The sequence below is a fragment of the Limulus polyphemus genome, unplaced genomic scaffold, assembly GCF_000517525.1.
Source record: "Limulus polyphemus unplaced genomic scaffold, Limulus_polyphemus-2.1.2 Scaffold89, whole genome shotgun sequence".
Classification (NCBI taxonomy): Eukaryota; Metazoa; Arthropoda; class Merostomata; order Xiphosura; family Limulidae; genus Limulus; species Limulus polyphemus.
The window spans coordinates 116,257-123,757 of record NW_013665699.1 but is presented as its reverse complement, the minus strand read 5'-3'; the positions used below and the strand labels follow the sequence as shown (position 1 = coordinate 123,757).

The 7,501-nt window shown below is 31.7% G+C and overlaps 1 protein-coding gene across 1 annotated transcript in view; it reads right to left on the bottom strand.

The window, feature by feature from the left end:
* Positions 1-5,486: 5,486 nt before the first annotated feature.
* Positions 5,487-7,501, bottom strand: part of LOC106468508 — a 73,202-nt gene continuing 71,187 nt past the window's right edge. The window contains exon 6 of the mRNA XM_022397646.1: positions 5,487-5,747. The gene's annotated coding sequence lies outside the window, so the exon portion shown is untranslated. The remainder of the gene's footprint in view (positions 5,748-7,501) is intronic.

Genomic DNA, 7,501 nt, shown 5'->3' with positions numbered 1-7,501 from the left:
TATGTATCTAAACGTCTCTTAACTTAACATGGTGTTAAACTGTAAGTAGTTTAGTTAACTGATGGACATATATTGAAGAAGGTTTGTATGTATCTAAACGTCTCTTAACTTAACATGGTGTTAAACTGTAAGTAGTTCAGTTAAGTGATGGACATATATTGAAGAATGTTCGTATGTATCTAAACGTCTCTTGACTTAACATGGTGTTAGACTGTAAGTAGTTTAGTTAACTGATGGACATATATGGAAGAAGGTTCGTATGTATCTAAACTTTTCTTGACTTAACATGGTGTTAAACTGTAAGTAGTTTAGTTAACTGATGGACATATATGGAAGAAGGTTCGTATGTATCTAAACTTTTCTTGACTTAACATGGTGTTAAACTGTAAGTAGTTTAGTTAACTGATGGGCATATATTGAAGAAAGTTTGTATGTATCTAAACGTCCCTTGACTTAACATGGTGTTAAACTGTAAGTAGTTTAGTTAACTGATGGACATATATTGAAGAAGGTTCGTATGTATCTAAACTTCTCTTGACTTAACATGGTGTTAAACTGTAAGTAGTTTAGTTAAGTGATGGACATATATTTAAGAAAGTTTGTATGTATCTAAACTTCTCCTGACTTAACATGGTGTTAAACTGTAAGTAGTTCAGTTAATTTATGGACCCATCTAAGATATAAAGATTTCAATAACCAAAAAATAGTGCAGTTGACTAACCTTTTTCTTTAAAGATATCGTTAAATAAAAGGGTTATAATATAAATAATTCAAATATCAAATATCCCAACAGTTTGTAAAGGACTCACTGTTTAAATAATTTCGGTTAATAAAAATAAACAAGCTATTAATCTTAAACAACTGTTTAACGTATCGACTTCTTCATTTCTGTTTGACTTTCCTGAAATTTGAAAGTTCTATACTATGCTAATATACACATAATAAACCCATTATTATAGTTATATTTATTTGGAAAGTTTCTTTTCTTTAGTGTTAGAAAGGAACTTTCGTTAAAATACAACAAAGTTTTGTAAGCAACAATTTCTATCTACGTGTTCAACCAGAAATATTTAAAGCCAGTGTAATAAACGTATCACCCTTTAAAAACACCAAGTAAAAATATTTTGGTTATGTTCCGAAAGAAACTTAATAAAGTTATTAAGTAGCTATAAAAGTGTTTTTGAAACCGAGGTTGAAAAGTAAGAGATACTTTTATTTTTAATTTTTAGAACAAATTAGATAGTTTTCATGAAGTATCTACCTTTACAAGGCTCTACAGACGTAGTGGCCGCGATGATATATCTACCTTTACAAGGCTCTACAGACGTAGTGGCCGCGATGATACTAAACATTCCAATCCGTGTATCGTTACTAGACACAGTGCGATCGAGTTTTGCGCCCTGCTTACCTCGTAAACTTTCTGTTACACACTCACTATACGTTTGAAAAAAAACTTCAATTTGCAACCTTGAAATTTCTTCCCTTCAATATCAAGAACTTGTGCTGTATTAAAGATGAGTTTTCTATCCTTGTGCGACTATAAAATATAGAAAAAAATTTTATTTTGAGACAAAGTAGTAAATATACATGTAACGCTATGTAACTTTTCATGTCCTAAGATAACCTTTCATTAATAACGAATTTACATAACTTCAGTCCAGGGGACGGGTACTCCAGCTAGTTATAGAATAAAGTATAAGTTAATATTATTTCAAGAAGGACAAGTACTTTGTGTAAATTCACAAAAACAGTAATAACAAATCAGCATAATAAAATACAAATGAGTAAGAATTTATGTTTTGTTAATTATCTTATTACTTGTGCGCTATTATGCTTAGGTATTATTACTGTTTTTTTAAATATTATTTTACCTTACAATGTCTTAAAGATTTTGGGCGTACTGTGAATTCGTCAATGTATTGATGAATTTGATTTAATAACGTACATTTACTGTTGTGCCATAGAATAATTAAGAAAAGGTACATAACGTTTTTCAAAGTACTATTCAATTTTTATTAGAACAACTATTGGTGTACTTAAATTTTCATTTTGCTGAAAGAAAACTCGAAAAAGATATATGAAAAACTAATTTTTTGTTTTATTTACGTGATCTTGCATATCACTTGATCCGGCTAATGATGATATAGCAGATCAAGCTGTTTCAACCTTACATGAAAAATACAATCTCTACGTTACTGGCTTCCTCACTGGCGAAACAAATAGAATTGGAATTTCCAATTGTAAAATGTTACTCTATTGTAAAATAGTCGTAAAGATAGTATTCTAAAGTTAACTAAAGGAAAGATATAATGATGAAAGTTGGGATTCTATTCAAACACCAAGCTTTCGATAGACAAAAATGAGGAAGTAATGTAAGGATTATATTCTTCATGTAAAGTTGAGACAACTTAGTCTGCCATGTGATCAAATGATATGTTCACTTCAATCCCTATCTTGTTTGGTTCGTTTTTTTCAAGTTCAGTAGTTAGCCCTACATAGCTTTTTGATTTAGGAATATTTTTTTTTCTAATACTTGTACAAATATATTTGAAGATGAAGATATGGTAAAGTATATGACCTTAACCTAGTGACGTGGTTGTAAGGCCAATCTGAAAGAACTAAGATATTACTAACACTATCCAAGTGAGGCTTAGTTGCCAGATTTGGTAACTTTACAAGTAAGTGAAGAAAAACGAAACATCTAAAACATGCAAATAAATTGTGATAAAATTGTACATGTTATGAAAAACTTAAATATAATTCATCAAAATCCTGTCATGTAACAAGCTTAAAAAAATTAATACAGTTGTACGAGAACAAATTACCCTTCGCAACAGGAAGACTCTTGAAAACAAAGGAAAACAAGGAATCGACAACGGTCTGTATTATCAGTGCTGGAGGAAGTAAGCGTCTACACTTAAAGTGATTGGTTATTTTGGTTATTTCACAGGAAGATGTTTACTTCAGGTCTGGTTGGCCAGTTGGCTAGTAGAGCTCAGAACAAATAACTAAACTTGTACATTTTCGTTTGTCTTTATTTGTTTTCTACCGCCAGTCTCATATGAGCTAGTGGACAAGTCTCAAGAGAGATGAAGGAGATCCATTGTTGTTAATCTTGACAGAAACACAATGGTAAAGGTAGATTAAATGTAGGATAAATTGGCAAGGATATTTGATTTGAATTTAATATTGTACTTGTATCAAGGACAAATTACACGTGAGCCCTGACTTTATTTACGGTCGTCTCACCAACACGCCCCCTGGTGAGGACTTTATTGTGTGGCCAAAACCCAACAACCGCTGTTGTGCGAGGAGTTTTACGTGATGAAATCCCATCAATATGCTTTTCTGAAGCAAAGACTTTTTACCTAGTCAAAAGACATTTAAGACACACTCGAGCTAAGATTTCCTTTTATGATCCAAACTCATTAACACGAACTTGAGTAAATACTGTGGTGGCAGGTTTTTTTTTTTTTACGTGTTCAAAAACCCACAAATACACTCAAACCAGGATTTTCTTAATGAAAACCATAGTTTACTGATTTCTTTTATTAAATTATGTTGAAAGATAAATATAAATTTTTTTCCCGTGTGCTGAGTTGTCATAATGTTACAGTTTCGTCGATTTCCAGCTTAGATCCAACTTCATTTAAAACATTGTCACAACAGAATAACTACAGATCTTTAAAGGAAGATTTCCTTACATTCTTTCTAATGCTTAATAAATCTGCAAGGACTTGAATCCAATAATTATGAGAGAGCTCAGTAGTGTGTAGCATAATCAAACACACAACGAGTCTTTCCGTGTGCTTTCCTCTTATTGAAATGTGTTTAAAAATAGTCAGCAAATTGTGCATACAGCAAGATAAGCAGCAAACGGATGGTAGTATAAGTATGCCTATTCTAGAGTCTAAAGACATCTTTAACAAGGATTGTTATGTTCAGATTAACAGGAAATGCTAAAATACTTGTCACACACAACAGAATCAAGTTTTTCTGGCGTGAATCAAGACATTTTTGGTTTAGAACTTTAAAACCTTAAACGCGCTGAAAACGTTGTTGATAAGTTGATACTTTTGAACGACTGTGCGTGTTACAAGTTTATAGTGAAGAGTTCTTTGTAATGTAATCTATGATATGCCTAAAGTATTATATATAGGTTAAAAATTACTGGTATTCTGTGATACTTTAAAACTTTCATCCAGTAAGATAACCCCCATGGTTCGAACTACATGAGATTACGGCAAAGAAAATAATCTTGGGTATCTCAGAGTTTGAAATGGACATAGGAAAGCGGAAATGATGTCAATCAAGTGAATATCGACCAATTTCCTTTCATAAGAGCCCTCTTTTATACTCCATTGCAGAGAAAGTAAACATATGTAAGGTACGACTACAAGTTAAGTATTTTATCGGATTATAAGAATTGTTCTTCATAGAAAAACAGCTCTACTGTGTATAACAGTTTTATTTATTTCTGCTGCTTTTTCGAGTCCCTGTTTACTTCTAAAAATGAAGACATTTTGTACAGAAAGTTGCTCAGTATTTTTTTATTAGAAAAATAACTATAATTTACAATTGTTTTCACCTGGTTAAATTAAGATGATGGTCGTTAAGAAACAGAAATATAATTATTGATTCAGTCTTGTACGTTTTAGGATGTTGCACAAAAATTAATGAACTGCTTATTTTACTTCTGAATGTCCCAAAGATCAAAAAAAAGCTTTTTTTTTGTCGCTCGAGTTGATAGTGTGTGTATGTGTGTTTTCTTATAGCAAAACCACATCGGGCTATTTGCTGTGTCCACCGAGAGGAATCGAACCCTTGATTTTAGCGTTGTAAATCCGAAGATTAACCCCACCGGGGGACCGGGTTGGTAGAATGACATGGCATTGTTCATTAAAATATCCGTTTTCATACTTGTATTCAGTATTTCTACGTGTGACGTTCAACATCAAAACACGAGTTAATTATTTTAAAGTATTTTATGTACGTAACATAACATTCAATAAATCACCACACTGACTTATAAACACTTTATTTATCATGCCATTTCGAGAGATATCATAATATACAGAAGTGAAACAAATTGAGATAGACATCCACCAAAGGTCCTTAGACTAATTACAAAATATAAGTATTTATATACATGAAGGAGCAGGGTATGTTACCATTTTTTTTTTTGATTTTATGAATACAAGGGAACTTGGAATTTAACGCCACAACAACCATGCACTATATAAATAATTATGTTTGATATATGCATGTACACTTGAACGTTTGCACTGTGAAACACAATGCCAAAACCGTCACAATGTTCCAATTGGACGGGGAAGATGCGTTCGACGTGACTTCTCACAAAAGAAACTAAAGGAAAGCTTTCAGGCGAAATAGACAAAAATCAAGGGCGCCCGCAGGAAAAAAAAAAGGGGGGGGGGTCAAGTAACTCAAGTTTGAAAAAAATTATGAAATCGAAATACAAACACTTTATGATTTTCCAATAACATAGAAGAATAATTTTACATATCTAGTAATTTTTTTCTTTTTGAAAATCCAGGGTGGGGGTGGGGTCAAGTGACCCAACTTGCCCCTTCCTGCGGGCGCCCTTGGCAAAAATGATCAAAATCTGGTCTAAAAGTGGGCGTTCCTTTCGAGCACTTCATCATAGACTCCAGAATTACCCGTTAACGTGGAAACTATTTCAAGTTGGAAAGTCTTGAACAAATGATACAAACTGTGAAAGAAACCTAAAAAGAAAATAGAAAATTTATTGATCACGTACTTTTCAATGCGAATTTACAATAAATAGAGAACAATTAACTGAACGTTGGCAATTAAAAACAACAAAAAATTAAATCCAATAATATCCCCTTCATGTTATGCACACAAAAAATTACATATCTCATGAGATATTATTTGGTTTATGGACAAACATATTTATTAACAGTGAAGATATCCAGCTGATGAAATAATGCATTCTAGTCTTCATAAGTAAGGAAATATATCTGATTAGCGATGCTCATTACGGCCAGACATGGCCAGGTGGTTAAGGCACTCCACTCGCAGTCTGTGGGTCGCGGGTTCGAATCTCTGTCACACCAAACATACTCGCCCTTTCAGCCGTGGGGGCGTTATAATGTGACGGTCAATCCTACTATTCGTTGTTAAAAAAGTAGCCCAAGCTGCCTTCCCTGTAGTCTTACAGTGCTAAATTAGGGACGGCTAGCGCAGATAGTCCTAGTGTAGCTTTGCGCGAAATTAAAAAAGAAACAAACTATGCTCATTACCAAGCTGATTTTCAGTCTGACTAAGTTGGAAGCGTTCTCTGATCGGAAGTTAATATATATTTATTTTAATGTCTTGGAAGGGAAAAAGTGTTATGAAGCTAAATGTAATTTACGTGACATTTGCATATTTTTTTAAACTGATTAATGAAACAATTTTGTGGCCTGTCCATATGTCAAAAGTAAAGCATATTTTGTGTGATATTATTGTAGGCAACGATCTTGTCGACAAAAGCTTTAGTTAGATAAGTAAATTGTACACAGTGGTCTATAAACTTGTTTCTTCACAAGCTACTTGGAAATTACAATGTCAATTAAGTTGGTAATGAAAAAGTTTTAAGGGAAAAATATTTTATGCGCTGAACAATAATAACGTTCCTAGAATTGAAGAATCAATGTTGATTATATACTCTTATTTTATTTAGTTGATCCATAACCAAGTGTAGAGATGGAATACAGACATTGTTTTCGGTTTACAGAATATTTTTCCTTCTCAACTGTTTCCTATTAGAAAATACACACCTAAAGGAAATTTAGTATTCTGCTGCAAGCCAATTTACGCAATACAAAACACATGTCACAAATCTTGAAAATGGCGACCAGGAAAATAAACAACTGATTGAAGCGCCATCTATACAACATAAATACAGTGGAAAAAAAAAATTAGAAATACTTCATATAAAAAATAGTAAGACATTAAACTATGAAACTATTTGTCCTTTTACCCTATTGTATCATTTCTATGTTCAATGTTGTAAAAAATAAAATAAACATTTGATATAATGTAATACAAGTAAATGGTGTGACAGAAATAAATTTAATTTAATGGTAAAATAAACATTTGATATATTACAATACACATAAATGATGTGACAGAAATAAATTTAATTAAACAGTAAAATAAACATTTGATATATTGCAATACAAGTAAATGATGTGACAGAAATAAATTTAATTAAACAGTAAAATAAACATTTGATATATTGCAATACAAGTAAATGGTGTGACAGAAATAAATTTAATTGAACGGTAAAATAAACATTTGATATAATATAATACAAGTAAATGGTGTGACAGAAATAGATTTAATTTAATGGTAAAATAAACATTTGATATATTACAATACACATAAATGATGTGACAGAAATAAATTTAATTAAACAGTAAAATAAACATTTGATATATTGCAATACAAGTAAATGATTGTAGACAGAAAT